Source organism: Bison bison, unplaced genomic scaffold (genome assembly GCF_000754665.1).
Source record: "Bison bison bison isolate TAMUID 2011002044 unplaced genomic scaffold, Bison_UMD1.0 scf7180017864499, whole genome shotgun sequence".
Classification (NCBI taxonomy): domain Eukaryota; kingdom Metazoa; phylum Chordata; class Mammalia; order Artiodactyla; family Bovidae; genus Bison; species Bison bison.
Window position 1 is genome coordinate 740,113 of NW_011495058.1, and position 16,306 is coordinate 756,418.

The following is a 16,306-nucleotide window of genomic DNA, read 5'->3' on the forward strand; positions in this document are numbered from 1 at the left end:
AATAAAAGAATAGTAAACAATTTTGAAGAAGCAAGAAAAAGTTGATGAACAATATAAATGGACATGTTCTTTTGAGTGTGGAGTTCATAAATGACGACTAGAACTGGTAAATGGGATGACCCAGAGGGATGGTACGGGGAGGTAGGAGGGAGGAGGGTTCAGGATGGGGAACACGTGTATACCTGTGGCAGATTCATGTTGATATATGGCAAAACCAATACAATGTTGTACAGTTAAAAAATAAAATAAAATAAAAAAATAAAAACTATGTATAAAGAGGTTTATATATAGAAAAATTACCAACAGAAATTTAAAAATACTCTACAACCACCCTCACCCTAAAGTGTCTGTGAAACTGGAGAAGACTGTGATTCAACATTGTAGCCCTTCCCTAATGCTAACTTCCTTAGAGTTATTAAAAGCATTTAAAAATAATAGGAATTTACTATTCAGACATTTCTAAGATATGTTAATTGGGTTTGTCTTTTCTAGATATACTGGAAATTTAATAATAAAAATTGTCAGCCTTAACTTTTTACCGGTAGTAATTATCCAAAAGTGATCTTATATACTTATCATGTAATGATATTTAGTAAGACAATAATTAAGTTGCTAGGGTCCCTACATTATGTTGAAACTTACTAATATTATTACACTTTTTTTAAACAATGTTTTGTTAAAATAGCATTGAGGATCTCTATGGTCAAAAATCAGTGCATAAATTATATCTTCAATGATGAAAAAAACAAAAACAAAAAACAAAAAACCCTGACTCCTTATTTCCTTGTCTAAGTGAATCTTCTTTGCTCTTGCCACTAATTTGTATCCTTTTTTCTTTTCTGTAAATGTGAGTGCTCTCTAATATTCTCAGTATTGTGCTGTCCTATTATCTGGCTAGTTCTCTTCACTTTCACAGTTTTATACAGTTTGATGTGGTGTTGGTTCATATCTTCTCTTAACTACAAGACTATTTAGTTTCAACCAATTTGCTGAGTGTAGGGATCACACAGTGTCTAGAACATGGTGCCTACTGTGAATGAGGTGCCTAAAATGGGCTAGGTTATGAATGGATAAATTTGTAGGAAGAAAAGATTTATAAATTGCTTTAAAAATATAAGCAGATTCTTCAAACAGGAAATGTTGCTCCATAACATTTAATTACTGAAGTAATTAATTCATAGCATTAAATTATTGATAAAAGCTCGGCTGTTTTCTAGTCCAGAGTGGTGACCAGAAGCACTGTGCTGCCTTAGACAGTTGACTATATCCTGTTTACATCCTCAATCCATATGGCATTATTAGGTTTGATTTCTGAATATACATAATTTTATTAGACATATATATTTATTATTTTCACATATATACTTATTATTAAATATACATTTTAGAATTTTATTGTTTTATATACACAATGTTTATATTAACCCTTTATCAGATTATTTCCTTTTTCATTGTTAAGTAGAAATTGGATTGTCATTAAACTGCTGATCTTTCTCTAACTTCCTTCAGTTAGGTTAAAAAGTACCTATCTCTAGGTTTTATGGATCAAAGAACCTATAACCCTATCAAAATAAAGCCTATTTGCTACTAATTACATTTGGTGTACAGTGACATGAAATTCATTTTCCATGAGGACTCTATTACTGAAAATTCATTTAGTTACTGGTAATGAGGATTCTGACTGTCTTAGTCACCCTCTTACTATTATAGGAATGTGTAGCATTTAAAAGTGAATGGCTTGATGTTAAATTCAGTTTTATAAAACATCAAGGTGCATTTGCTTTGCCCTGTATAAGAAACTGATGAGTATGCAAGATGAGGTTAATGCAATGGGTAAAGGAAATCAATTCCATGTCTTAACTAACACCCTTAATAGTTTAGCAAGCCACATTAAAGTTTGCTTCTAAATGGACACTTAGGCTAATTTGACAGCATGTTTGCCATTAGGCAACAATTACTGTCATTAGACTGACTTTTTTTCCCTTTTATCTCTAGTCAAATCTAGGAAAAAAAATAAGAGGGAGGAGGAAAGCAGGACAAATTGTTTACTTCTAACATTAAATTCTGGTGCCTGCAAGTCAAACTCATTATGTAGCTGAAGAAACCAATAAATTTTTGCATACTTTGCGGTTATTAGTTAAAATTATATGCCATATACATGATTGCTTAGAGAGAAGGGAGATTTTTTTTTTTAAGCTGTGTTTTGTATCATAGCATTCATCACTTTCTTCCAATTTTGGAAACAAGATAGAAACTTTCTGTATAAATTGCATAAATATCAGGGTTGTAAAATTTTTTAGCTTTAGTATTGCAGTAGAACATGGAACAGAGTTATTTCTGAAAATGTGAATCTTGCCAGGCAAATACATTTTCGTATGGCTATAAAACCTGAAGCAATAACATACAACTGGTCTCGTCCTTCTCTTATTTTTTCTTCCTTCCCTTCCTCTCCTCCTCCCCCTTATTTTCCTTCCTCATTTCTGCCCTCTTCTCATCTTTCTTCCACAAAGCAATAATAGTCCAAAGCCTTTGCTGCTTTCAATGAAAATAGATCTTTAAGCAATATAATTCAGTAGTACATTGCATACTTTTCTTATAGACTCCTCTAGATCAAAGGAGATTAAAAACTTTATATCCCTGCTGCTGTTAAGTCACTTCAGTCGTGTCCGACTCTGTGTGACCCCATAGACGGCAGCCCACCAGGCTCCCCCGTCCCTGGGATTCTCCAGGCAAGAACACTGGAGTGGGTTGCCATTTCCTTCTCCAATGCATGAAAGCGAAAAGTGAAAGGGAAGTCGCTCAGTCATGTCCGACTCTTCGCGACCCCATGGGCTGCAGCCTACCAGGCTCACCTTATACTAAACCAACAAGTTCTGAAATTTCTTTTTGTAATTTTATAGATCTAATATTAATTTGTTTTTCTCTAATATCTAACTTTTAATGGTATAAAATTATTTAAAGTTTTATTTCTTATCCATATCTTTAACAAAAGTGTACAAAGTAAGTGGGGCTTGGGAATCCTTCTCACTGCCTGTTCTTATAAATGAAGTTTTATTGGAACTAGCCATGTCTATTTCTTTATCTGTTGCTCCTGGCTGTCACCCTCCCTCTGGTGGCTCAGACAGTAAGTAATCTGTCTGAAATACAGGAGACCAGGGTTTGACCCCTGGATCAGGAAGATCCCCTGGAGTAGGGAATGGCAAACCACTCCAACATTCTTGTCTGGAGTGGACAGAGGAGTCTGGTGGGCTACAGTCTATGGGGTCTCAAAGAGTCAGACATGACTGACTAACACTGGCTGTTTTCACACTACAATGAAGGAGTTGAAAGGTTGCAACAGTTACTCTCTGGCCCTAAAAACCTGGAATATTTACTGTCTATCCCTTTACAGCCAAAGTTTACCAACTACTGCACTAGAGCATACATTTCATTTGATATTTTGACCTTGTAGTCAAAGACTGAATAGTCACATATCATTAGTTTGGAAGGCTGCTGCTTCATAATATATAATTCACCATTTAGACATTTATTTATTTATTCAACCTTTCTTAAGCATTTCCTGTGGGCTAGGTATTTTTCCATGTGATGAGAAGACAAAACCTGATAAGATAGCCCTTGATGATATGGAAATATACAGTTATAAATTTTAATATAATGTGCCAACCTCTAGTAGAGACATTCATTCTGCTACTCTTACTCACTTTATGGGCATACTGTGAAAGTTATATGTGTCCCTCCACCTTTCCAGTTCTTCTAATTAGTAATTCTCTGTAGGGGGAAGCAGTGCCTTTAACTTCTGAAATCACTCTTCTGCAAACCTTTTATGATATGCAGAGAATTTTCATAAATTATAGGCCACATAGCTATAAGAACAGTATTATTGGTTTTACTAGAATAATTATTCTATCTTTTGGATTTGCCTCCTTATCTATTCTTTTCATGCATATTTTTAGAATTAAACTCAAGATGCATGTCCGTCTTCCTTTTTTGAACATTACCTTTTTATTTTTCTTTAAACAGAAACTTTTATGTTGCTCCAGAATTTTCTTCTAGCAGCATGTACTTTTCGAGGACATACTTGCTTGGCATTAATTAAAGGGATACTTTGGGGGCCCAGACTGGAATACATGAAGCAGAACATTCTCTCTGTAACCCGTTGTAGCTCTTACCTCTTTCCTAGTTCATCAGAGCTATGGATGGAGAGCTGCAGGTGTTTTTTTTTTTTTTTTTTTAAGAAGGTCAAACGTGCTGAACAGATACAAGTATAGGACGAGGCATCAGTATTTCCTTATCCTGCATCTGCTGTAATCATTCAATCATCACATGTTTACTGAAAAGCTATTACATGTCCACTAAGGTACTAAGTGATGACACGAGCCTGAAACTTCAGTAAAAAATGGATTCTGAATTGTCATTTTCCTCCATCTTTCAATCATTCATATGCAACAAATATGTCCCAGTCTCTCCTCCTTTTTCCCCGTTTAAAATGTCTTCTATTTTGAAATTGTTTCCAGTTTATCCAGACAAAGTTAATTGTTCAAATCTCTGTTAAAATAGCCCATTATTCATCTCTTGTAGCAATACCTAATATTTTTTGTGAATTGTGTATTTACTTGTCAGACTGTATTCCTAATTGTAGCTTTCAGAGGTCAGGAGATGTGTTTCACTCATTTTTTCCTCTAGATTCCAACATAGTTCTGCCTGGCATAGCATCAGTGCTTAATAGATACTAATAATAGAGTATGATTTAAAAAAATCCCCCCTTCTTTATCAGTTTTTCATAAGCACACATTCAACCAGAAAATATAACATTCCTTTGAGAAATAGAAGACAGTTCTGATCTAAAAGATTACTATTAGGTCAACATTTAATCATCTTTAGAATTTATTGTCACTTCAAATATTTTGTTAGAATTGATAATGTCAACAATATTTGGAGACTGCTGAGTCTGAAATAATTCAGAATTCTAATACTTCCATAATTCTTCTTCCTAGTAGTATGCTGCTGCTGCTAAGTTGCTTCAGTCGTGTCCAACTCTGTGCGACCCCATAGATGGCAGCCCACCAGGCTCCCCTGTCCCTGGGATTCTCCAGGCAAGAACACTGGAGTGGGTTGCCATTTCCTTTTCCAATGCATGAAAGTGAAAAGTCAAAGTCAAGTCTCTCAGTTGTGTTCCACTCTTTGCAACCCCACGGACTGCAGCCTACCAGGCTCCTCTGTCCATGGGATTTTCCAGGCAAGAGTACTGGAGTGGGTTGCCATTGCCTTCTCCTTCCTAGTAGTATACCTAACTTTAAATAAAAAAGGGAAGCTGTGTTGGGAAAAGGTGACATATTTGAGTCAATATAGTGTTATGAGTGATAATTAGACTTGCAGATTGAATTTCAACAACTTCTAGGCTAACAAGGCCTTATTATGGGCTATGAAACTATGTTACTATACTTATTTCATATTTTTTAGGAGGCAAATTTTCATATCTTCCAAAGCCAAAGCCTGGCGTATAGATGTCCCCCAGAGATTAATGCAATTATTTATTGACTGTTGAACTAACTATTGGTATTTCAATGCTTTTCTCCTGAAGAAAATTCAGCCACTCTTTATACCCACAATAACTGTTTCTCACATACGCCACTTTTAAGCATTCATTGAAATCATGTGGAGGGTTTTTTTTCTGTACATTCTATAATCCATCATGTCTTCTAAGCAGTGTAAGGGGATCTTTAGGGAGGAAACCTGTATCTTTGTGAATAAAGTATCATGCATGATACATAATGCCAAATTGGTTCAATTCAGAGCTTATAAGCTCTGAATTAACAGGAAATATTTTGTTTTGAAATAATAGAAATTAAAACTCACAAGAAAACAGGTCAATTACGGTAAATTTCCTTATATATCTTTTTCTTTTCAAACTTGGAAGTTAATATGTTTTGATCAAAAACCAACATACATCAGTAAAACCTAGAAACTCATTTAATTGTGATTTTTAATTTCTTAGCAGTCAGTGTTCTCTTCTAGAGCACTTTGAAATGGATTTTTTTTTCTTTTGTAAGAAAAAATGTTATTGAGTCAAAGCTATAGCATGCAGATATGCCGTTAACAGGAAACTTCAAAGTAAATAATTTTAACAGACTTTCATTCTGTAGTGACATATTCTCTTGATCTTGGTAGAAAATGTTTATTTTATTGATTATTTATGATGCCGTGATAAAATTCAGTGTTAATTTTAGGATCCAGCTTTTCTTTGTAATTGATTTAATGATCAGTGGTTTCCCTTTTCATCTAGCCTTTGCTTATTTGAAGGAAAAAAACTACAGACAGTGCATATAGGACTTTATAAAACACCTAGTCTTTGTATTGAATAAGCAGGACTCACAAGATGCCATTATGACATTGACATGACTATTCATTTTTGCTCTTCCCAAGTGGCGCTAGTGGTAAAGAACCCTCCTGCCAATGCAGATGACTTAAGAGACATGGGTTTGATCATTGAGAAGATCCCCTGGAGAAGGAAATGGCAGCCTGTTCCACTATTCTTGCCTGGAGAATCCCAAGGACAGAGAGGCTGGTGGGGTACAGTCCATAGGGTCGCACAGAGTTGGACACAACTGAAGTGACAGCACAGCACAGCTCAACACATTCTTTTAATCTCCACAACCCTTCTCTCTTTTCTTTTCTTTTTTTTTTTAGTGAAGCAATAAAATATTTATTAAGAGGAAAAAGCATGCAGTATATGTGGATAGACATATGGGATAGAAAGAAGTCCCTGAGTTGTACCCTTATGGCAGTTTGAGTTACTTTTATGGGGCATTTCTTTGAGGTTTCTTTTGGCCAATCATTTTAATTTGCCTGGTTCAGGTCCATATTTGCTATATCTCAGGAACCTCCGATGTGCATGCACACATCTCTTAGCCAAGATGGATTCTACCAAATAGGTGTATGGGTAGAACATCCCTTCGCATCATTCCCCTTTTGACCTCCAAGGAGCTTTTCTGCATATGCATGGTTAGGCAGGTCTCCTGACTTCAAAGATGAGAACTATGTGTTCCGGGCAAGGCTCACCATCCACTCTTAATTGTCCTGCTATTCTTGTCTTAGAATTTCAGTCCACAGGGGACGAATCTCCAATTGATTCATGCTGGGGGGCAGAGAGTAAGGTGGCATCTACCTTCAGCCTCAAATCCTCCCTGAGAAACATAAACCCCCAAAAAACTTTATTGGGAAGATGAAAGGCAGAGATCTATCTTCTGTAACTTCTTCAGCCTGACAAGGGGCTATCTAGTTGCGGTCATTGAGCTCTGGCCCTGTCTCATTAAAGGGGCTCCCAGGTGACTTCTGTTGTTATTGCAACAGGATCTGTTGTGGGGAGTGACTGGAGTCCCTGCATCACCTTTGCCCTGTGATGTTCTAGAGAAAACACTAATTAGATTAGAGAAGGAGCTAAAGATCAGTAAAAGACTATTATCCTTGTGTTGCTAAGGGGAGGGTGAGGCAAGAGGCATTAGAATTTCCTTCAGTAGGAAAATGAATGCTAATGTTCTCTACATTAATGTTCTGAGCCTTGGGTTTCTGGTAGAAGACCCTTTTCCACCAGAAACTTGGCTAAAATTCCTTACGAGATGCACAAAGGTAATCATCAGAAGATCTTTAGAGATCACTAGAGATCCTTCCTGGTTTAGAATGCGGGGTTTCAGGGCTGTTTCTTAATTGACCTCTTCTGGGTATGTAAAAATATTAAAAATAATAAGTATAAGCATTTAATAATACTTATTTTGTACATATATAAGTATGTTTCATATATAAATAAAATGTTATAATATTTAAAATACTCTTTCCCTCATGTGTGCTCTCATAGATACAAAACAGTCTCCCATGCAGAGCCCCTTTAGCTGTAATTCCCAGAATAGCACTGAGGCTCTCTCTCTCTCTTTTTTTTTGTGTGTGTTTGTCCTTGAGTATATTTCCATGTGCTATACAGAAGGTCATTGATATATAGGGTGTTGTTGTTGTTCATTCGCCAAGTCATGGACTCTTTGTAACCTCTTGGACTGCAGCACGCTAGGCCTCCCTGTACTTCACCATCTCCCAGAGTTTGCCCTAGTACATGTCCATTGAATCTGTGGTGTCTTCCAACCATCTCTTTATATAAAGTAGTGTGTACCTATTAATCCCAAACTCCTAGTTTATCCCTCCTCCACCTTTCCACTTTGGAAACTATAAGATTGTTTTCTATGTCTGTGGGTCTATCTCTGTTTTGTAAATACGTTTATTCATATATGTATGTATGTATAGATATATATAAAGATTCAATGTATAAGTGATATCATATGATATTTGTTTTTCTCTTTCTGGCTGGGGCTCTTGGATGACCAGCCATCTTCCACCAGTTTTCTCTGCTCCATTGAATCCAGGATCTGGCTGTGAAATCCTGTTGTAGCTTTCATGTAATCCTCTTGGTCAGGACTAAAGTTGTTTTGACGTAAGTTTTCATTTCTTCGGTGTTCGTATTTGGACCACAGAAAATCACAAACATCCATTTATCCACCTTAAAAGGGAATTTATTCCCAGGCACCAACTCACCTTGGCTCCCCTGCCAGAGTAAACTCACTGCCATCATTCCTATTACTACAGGTATCATGGGCAGGAACTTGAAGATGGAACACCAAGTCCTCCCAACTGCAGGAGAACTATCACAAATTCTTCAAGAAGCCTCCTTAAAGTTACCCATACTAAGCTTTAGATGAAAGAAGTACAAATGACATTATAGCCTACCAAGGGAGGATGGGACTTGCGGTTCTTTCTCCAATAATCTGCCTTATAAAACTCTCCCTAGCCTCTTTCAGATTATAGACCTGTGTTCTCAACCCTGGGGATTACACTGGGGTTGAGCACCACTGCTCAGTCCCTGATTAACTCAAGTATCATCTGGATCAACAGCATCCACATTACTGGAAGCTTCAGTTCAGTCGCTCAGTCATCTCTGACTCTTTGCGACCCCATGGATTGCAGCACACAAGGCTTCCCTGCCCACCACCAACGCCCAGAGCCTCCTTAAACTCATATCCATCACATCAGTGATGCCATCTAACCATCTCATCTTCTGTCATCCCCTTCTCCTCCTGCTTTTAATCTTTCCCAGCATCAAGGTCTTTTCCAATGAGTCATTTCTTCATATCAGATGCCCAAAATATTGGAGTTTCAACTTTAGCATCAGTCTCTCCAATGAATGTACAGGACTGATTTCCTTTAGGATGAACTGGTTGGCTCTCCTTGCAGTCCAAGGGACTCTCAAGAGTCTTCTCCAACACCACAGTTCAAAAACATCAGTTCTTCTGTATTCAGCTTTCTTTCTAGTTCAACTCTCACATTCATACATGACTACTGGAAACATCATAGCTTGACTAGACAGACCTTTGTCAGCAAAGTAATGTCTTTTTTTTATTATGCTGTCTAAGTTGGTCACAGCTTTTCTTCCAAGGAGTAAGCGTCTTTTAATTTCATTGCTGCAGTCATCACCTGCAGTTATTTTGAAGCCCCCCAAAATGAATTCTTTCAGTTCCCATTGTTTCCCTATTTGCCATGAAGTGATGGGACCAGACGCCATGATCTTAATTTATTGAATGTTGAGTTTTAAGCCAGTTTTTTTCACTCTCTTCTTTTACTTTCATCAAGAGGCTCTACAGTTCCTCTTAAATTTCTGCCAATGTGGTGGCATTTACATATCTGAGGTTATTGATATTTCTCTCAGCAGTCTTAACTCCAGCTTGATACCACCTTAATTACAATCTTCATCCAGCCCAGCATTTCACCTGATGTATATAAGTTAAATAAGCATATAAGTTAAATAAGCAGGGTGACAGTATACAGCCTTGATGTACTCCTTTCCCGATTTGGAACCAGTCTGTTGTTCCATGTCTGGTTATAACTGTTGCTTCTTGACCTGCATACAGATTTCTCAGGAGGCAGGTCATGTGATCAGGTATTTATTTAAGAATTTTCCACAGTATTATCTTGCTTTTCCTATGATCCAATGGATGTTGGAAATTTGATATCTGGTTCTCTGCCTTTTCTAAATCCAGCTTGAACATCTGGAAGTGCATGGTTCATGTACTGTTGAAGCCTGGCTTAGAGAATTTTGAGCATTACTTTGCTAACGTGTGAGATGAGTGCAATTGTGTGGTAGATTGAACATTCTTTGGCATTACCTTTCTTTGGGATTGGAATGAAAACTGACCTTTTCCAGCCCTGTGGCCATTGCTGAGACTTCCATATTTGCTGGCGTATTGAGTGTAGCACTTTAACAGCATCATCTTTTAGAATTTGAAATAGCTCAACTGGAATTCTACCACTTCCACTAGCTTTGTTCATAGTGATGCTTCCTAAGGCCCACTTGACTTCATATTCCAGGATGTCTGGCTCTAGGTGAGTGATCACACCATCATGGTCATCTGGGTCATGATCTTTTTTGTACCTGGTAGCTTTTTTGTAACTGGAAGCTTATTAAAAATGAAATAGCTCAGGCCCCACATGGGACCTATGAACCAAATTCCACACTTAGCAAGCTCCCTAAGTGATGTGCATCCATATCAGTATTTGAGAATCATGCTGTTTTAAACTAGTGGTGCTCAAACTTTAGTAGATATCCTAATTAATTGAAGAGCTTGTTAAAACACAGAATGCTAGCTCTCACCTCCAGAATTTCTTATTCAATATATCTGGAATGAGTCTGAGAATCTGTATTTCTAACCAAGTTCCCAGGTGATATAGTCCAGGAATTACACTTTGAGAACCACGGTGTTAGTCCTTACTCTATCTGATACTACAGTATGGTCATGTGGTATTATCACGCACATGAATTGTGCTCTGCATTGACATGTGCGTATGAATATAGAATACACACCTAATTTCAGATTTAGTATTGAAAATGCAATACATCACATAATTTTTATGTGTATTACATGTTGAAATGCTATTAAATCTATTGAGTCCAATAAAATATATTATTAAATTATTTTCACCTTGGTTGTTTTTATTCTTTTTAATGTGACTACTGGAAACTTTCAAATTGCATATATGGCTTTACCTTATATTCCTATTGACCAGCATTTTTTATTTTGATCTCTATCTGACTAAGGGATTCCTGAGGGATTTCTGAAACTGATTCTTGGTCACTTCCATTACAGATTTATTATTTGGCAATGTATCTTTGGTATGTCATAACTAACAAATCTTGGCAACTTAGGGAAAGTTATAATTTTAACATTTTGGGTTATATGTCTAATAGCCTGTTGATTCTTATTAAAACCTATGAGTGTTCTGTTGTGTCCGACTCTTTGAGACCCCATGGGCTGTAGCCTGCCAGACTCCTCTGTCTGTGAGATTCTCCAGGCCAGAATACTAGAGTGGGTTTCTATTTCCTCCTCCAGGGGATCTTTCTAACCCAGGAACTGATCCCACGTCACCTATGTCTCCTATATTGTCAAGTGGATTCTTTACCACTGCACCACCTGGGAAGCCCAAGAAACATAGGGTGATGGTGGTTTAGTCTCTAAGTCATGTCCAAGTCATTGTAATGACTATAACCCCAGGGACTGCTAGGTTCCTCTGTGATTTCCCAGGTAAGATTACTGGAGTATTTTGCCGTTTCCTTCTCCAGGGTATCTTCCCGACCCAGAGATCAAACACAGGTCTCCTGCATTGCATGTGGATTCTATACTGAATGGGCCACCTGAGAAGCCCAAAGGCTATTATTGTCTGCTTTTTTCAAAGGAGAATCCTAAGAAACAACATACTGAATTTCCTCTTCCAGCAAGTGAAATCCAAGGATAGGTTTTCTGACTTTTAAGTCTATTCTTTTCTACCTCACTGTGCAGCCTCTACTCTGGAACAGCAATATGAGAAAATTTGTTCTTTTGAGTTAGTTAGAGACAGTCTGCTCAGCTTGTACAAATTGAAATCTATAAGAATTTTACATAGGAGTAAATACTGTCTGTTGGCAGCTTATTTTTGAATAAGCCATCATTCCTTTTTAATGGAGCAGTGTAATTTTCATGCTGCAAATCTTAGTACTTTTAAATGTATTGCCTCTCAAATTGCTTTTTGTTGATTGGCCAGTTCAGTGCTGTTCTTAGACTCAGATACCATTAGATATGTTGTATCATTTTTTAGTTATTATTTAATTATAGTACTTTCTATGAAACTGGACGCTATTTAGCTGTTTCTTCTATATATTTGACAGACTTCTGAGTAGTCCTTTTTCTCTTAGACTTCTTGAGTGGTTCAGACACAAGTAATGATGCAAAGCATTGATTGGGTCAATGGAAAGTATCCTTGACTATTACATTCCAAGTCAGCCATGTGGAAATAAATGACTCAAGCTATTTGATGTACCTCTGTGTGGTGATAATCACGATGGTAGGATCACTTACCTAGAGCCAGACATCCTGGAATGTGAAGTCAAGTGGGAAGCATCACCACAACAAAGCTAGTGGAGGTGATGGAATTCCAGTTGTGCTATTTCAAATCCTAAAAGATGATGCTGTGAAAGTGCTACACTCAATATGCCAGCAAATTTGGAAAACTCAGCAGTGGCCATAGGACTGGAAAAGGCCAGTTTTTATTCCAATCCAAAAGAAAGGCAAAGCCAAAGAATGTTCAAACTAATGCCCAATTTCACTCACATCATACACTACCAAAGTAATGCTCAAAATTCCCCAAGCCAGGCTTCAACAGTACATGAACCATGCACTTCCAGCTGTTCAAGCTGGATTTAGAAAAGGCAGAGGAACCAAAGATTAAATTGCCAACATCTGCTGGGATCATCGAAAAAGCAAGAGAGTTCAGGAAAAACATCCGCTTCTGCTTTATTGATTATAACAAAGCCTCTGACTGTGTGGATCACAACAAACTGTGAAAAGTTCTTAAAGAGATGGGAATACCAGACCACCTGACCTGCCTCCTGAGAAAGCTGTATGCAGGTCAAGAAGCAACAGTTAGAACTGGACATGGAATAACAGATTCGTTCCAAATCGGGAAAGGAGTACATCAAGGCTGTATATTGTCACCTTGCTTATTTAATTTATATGAAGAGTACATCATAAGAAATGCTGGACTGGATGAAGCACAAGCTGTAATCAAGATTGCTGGGAGAAATATAATAACCTCAGATATGCAGATGACACCATACTTATGGCAGAAAGCAAAAAAGAACTAAAGAGCCTCTTGATGAAAGTGAAAGGAGTCAAAACTAAGATCATGGCATCTGGTCCCATCATTTCATGGCAAACAGATGGGGAAACAGTGACAGATTTTATTTTGGGGGCTCCAAAATCACTCCAGATGGTTACTGCAGCCATGAAATTAATAGGTGCTTGCCCCTTGGAAGAAAAGTTATGACCAACCTAGACAGCATATTAAAAATCAGAGACATTACTTTGCCAACAAAGGCCCATAGCTTTAGTCAAAGCTATGGTTTTTCCAGTAGTCATGTATGGATGTGAGAATTGAACTATAAAGAAAGCTGAGCACTGAAGAATTGATGCTTTTGAACTGTGGTGCTGTAGAAGACTCTTGAGAGTCCCTTGTGCTGCAAGGAGATCCAACCAGTCCATCTGAAAGGAAATCAGTCCAGAATATTCATTGGAAGGACTGTTGCTGAAGCTGAAACTCCAATACTTTGGCCACCTGATGCAAAGAACCGACTCATTAGAAAAGACCCTGATGCTGGGAAAGATTGCAGGTGGGAGGAGAAAGGGATGACAGAGGATAAAATGGTTGGATGCCATCACCGACGTGATTGATATGAGTTTGAATAAACCCAGGGAAGCTTGGCAAGCTGCAGTCCATGGGGTCACAATGAGTCAGATATGACTAAGTGACTGAACTGAACTGAACTGTATGTTGTTTTCTTTAATAAGTAGACAGTATCTTTCTCTTCTAAATTCCAATAACCTTTTTAATAATTATAAGTATAGCACTTACAGTTTTATTGAAGTTGTCTACTGCATGTTCATCCCTCTGATTAGAAGATGATTTTCTTAAGGACATGGGTGAAATATGTCTGTATGTGTGTGTGTGTGTGTGTGTGTATACACACACACATTATATATGTATATGTGTATGTGTTTGTATAAATACATATGCATTCAGTGAATGGTTTGCCTTGAAATTAACCCAATGTTGAAATGGTTTTTAAATCTATCAGAGAAATCCTTTCCCTTCATTCATAGTTTTCACTTGACTGTCTAAATGAGTACCAAGAGTTACAGTTTTATCACGTTAAACTTTCCATTTTGCAGACATCAGAATATCTCTATTTTACTGCTATTCTCCCAAATCTCCGAAACGAGTCGCCAGTCCAGGTTCAATGCATGATACTGGATGCTTGGGGCTGGTGCACTGGGACGACCCAGAGGGAAGGTATGGGGAGGGAGGAGGGCGGAGGATTCAGGATGGGGAACACAGGTATACCTGTGGCGGATTCATTTCAATATTTGGCAAAACTAATACAATATTGTAAAGTTTAAAAATAAAATAAAATTAAAAAAAAAAAAGAATTGGAGGGGGCACATGCAACTAAAAAGAACCATATGCTGTAACTAAAGATCCTGAGTGCTGCAACTGAATCCCGGCACAGCCAAGTTTAAAAAGAAAAGAAAGAAATAAGCAGCATAGAAAGAATTTGAATTCAAAGGATGGAATTTTGGGGGGTGTTGGGATCATTTTGTATCCTCTCAGTGTTGGTGGTTAAAAGAATCTATGTCTGTGTACAGGTTAATGTAACTGTGCACCCAAAATGGTGAATTTTGCTGTATATAAATTTTGAAAAGGAAAATAAATGAATAGAAACATGAATCATTATCAATCTACAATAAAAAAAAGAATATCTCTATTTTAAACATTCTATAGTCTGTAGTAGAGGTTTAAAGGTATATGGATGAATGACTAACATTTTTCCAAAAATATTGGGAATCAGATTTTTATTGTTGTTGTTCTTCAGTTGCCCAGTTGTGTCCGACTCTTTGCGACCCCATGGAAAGAGGGGTCACACTAGGCCTCCTTGTGATCCTCTTCTCCTGCCCTCTTCTTTTCCCATCATCAGGGACTTTTCCAATGAGTCATCTGTTTGCATCAGATGACCAAAATATTGGAATTTCAGCTTCAACATCAGTCTTTCCAGTGAATATTCAGGATTGATATCCCTTATGATTGACTGGTTTGATCTCCTTGCTTGCTGTCCAAGGAACTTTCAGGAGTCTTCTCCAGCACCAGAGTTTGAAGAAATCAATTCTTCAGTGCTCTGCCTTCTTTATGATCCAACTCTCATAACTGTACCTAACCACTGGGAAGACCATAGCCTTGACTTACATGGACATTTGTTAGCAAAGTAATGTCTCTGCTTTTCAACAGACTGTCTAAGTTTATCATCGCTTTCCTGCCAAGAAGCAATTGTCTTCTGTTTTCATGTCTGCATCTGCAGTGATTTTGGAGCCCAGGAGAGGAAATCTGTCACTATTTCCAGCTTTCTCCCTTCTATTTGCCATGCAGTAATGGGGCCAGATGCCATGATATTAGTTTTTTAAATATTTAGTCCTAAACTGGCTCTTTTACTCTCCTCCTTCACCCTCATCAAGAGGCTCTTTAGTTCCTCTTTACTTTCTGCCATTTGAGTGGCATTATCTGCATAAAGAAAGCTGAGCACCAAAGAATTGATGCTTTTGAACTGTGTTGGAGAAGACTCTTGAGAGTCCCTAGAATTGCAAGGAGATAAACCAGTCACTTTTAAAGGAAATCAGTCCTGAATATTCACTGGAAGGACTGATGCTGAAGCTGAAGCTCCAGTACTTTGGCCACCTGATGCACAGAACTGACTCATTAGAAAAGACCCTGATGCTGGGAAAGATTGAAGGCAGGAGGAGAAGGGGATGACAGAGGTTGAGATGGTTGGATGGCATTAATGACTTGATGGACACAAGTTCGAGCAAGCTCTGGGTGTTGTTGATGGGCAGGGAAGCCTGGAATATTTCAATCCATGGGGTTGCAAAGAGTCAGACATGACTGAGCAACTGAACTGACTGATCCACATATCTGACGTTGTTGATGTTTCTCCTTCCTATCTTGATTCCAACTTGTAATTCATCCAGTCTAGCATTTCTCATGATGTGCTTAGCATATAAGTTAAACAAACAGGGTGACAGCAGACTCCTTTCTCCATTTTGAGCCAATCAGTGGCTCCATATAGAGTTCTAACTGTTGTTTCTTGACCTGCATATGGGTTTTCAGGAAACAGATAAGATTGTATGGTATTAAC

The 16,306-nt window shown here is 37.7% G+C and overlaps 1 protein-coding gene across 1 annotated transcript in view; it reads left to right on the forward strand.

Moving 5' to 3' along the window:
• The window catches only part of ZNF804B (zinc finger protein 804B), a 575,409-nt gene that overhangs the window by 229,445 nt on the left and 329,658 nt on the right, over nt 1-16,306 (forward strand). The gene's annotated exons all lie outside the window — the stretch shown is intronic.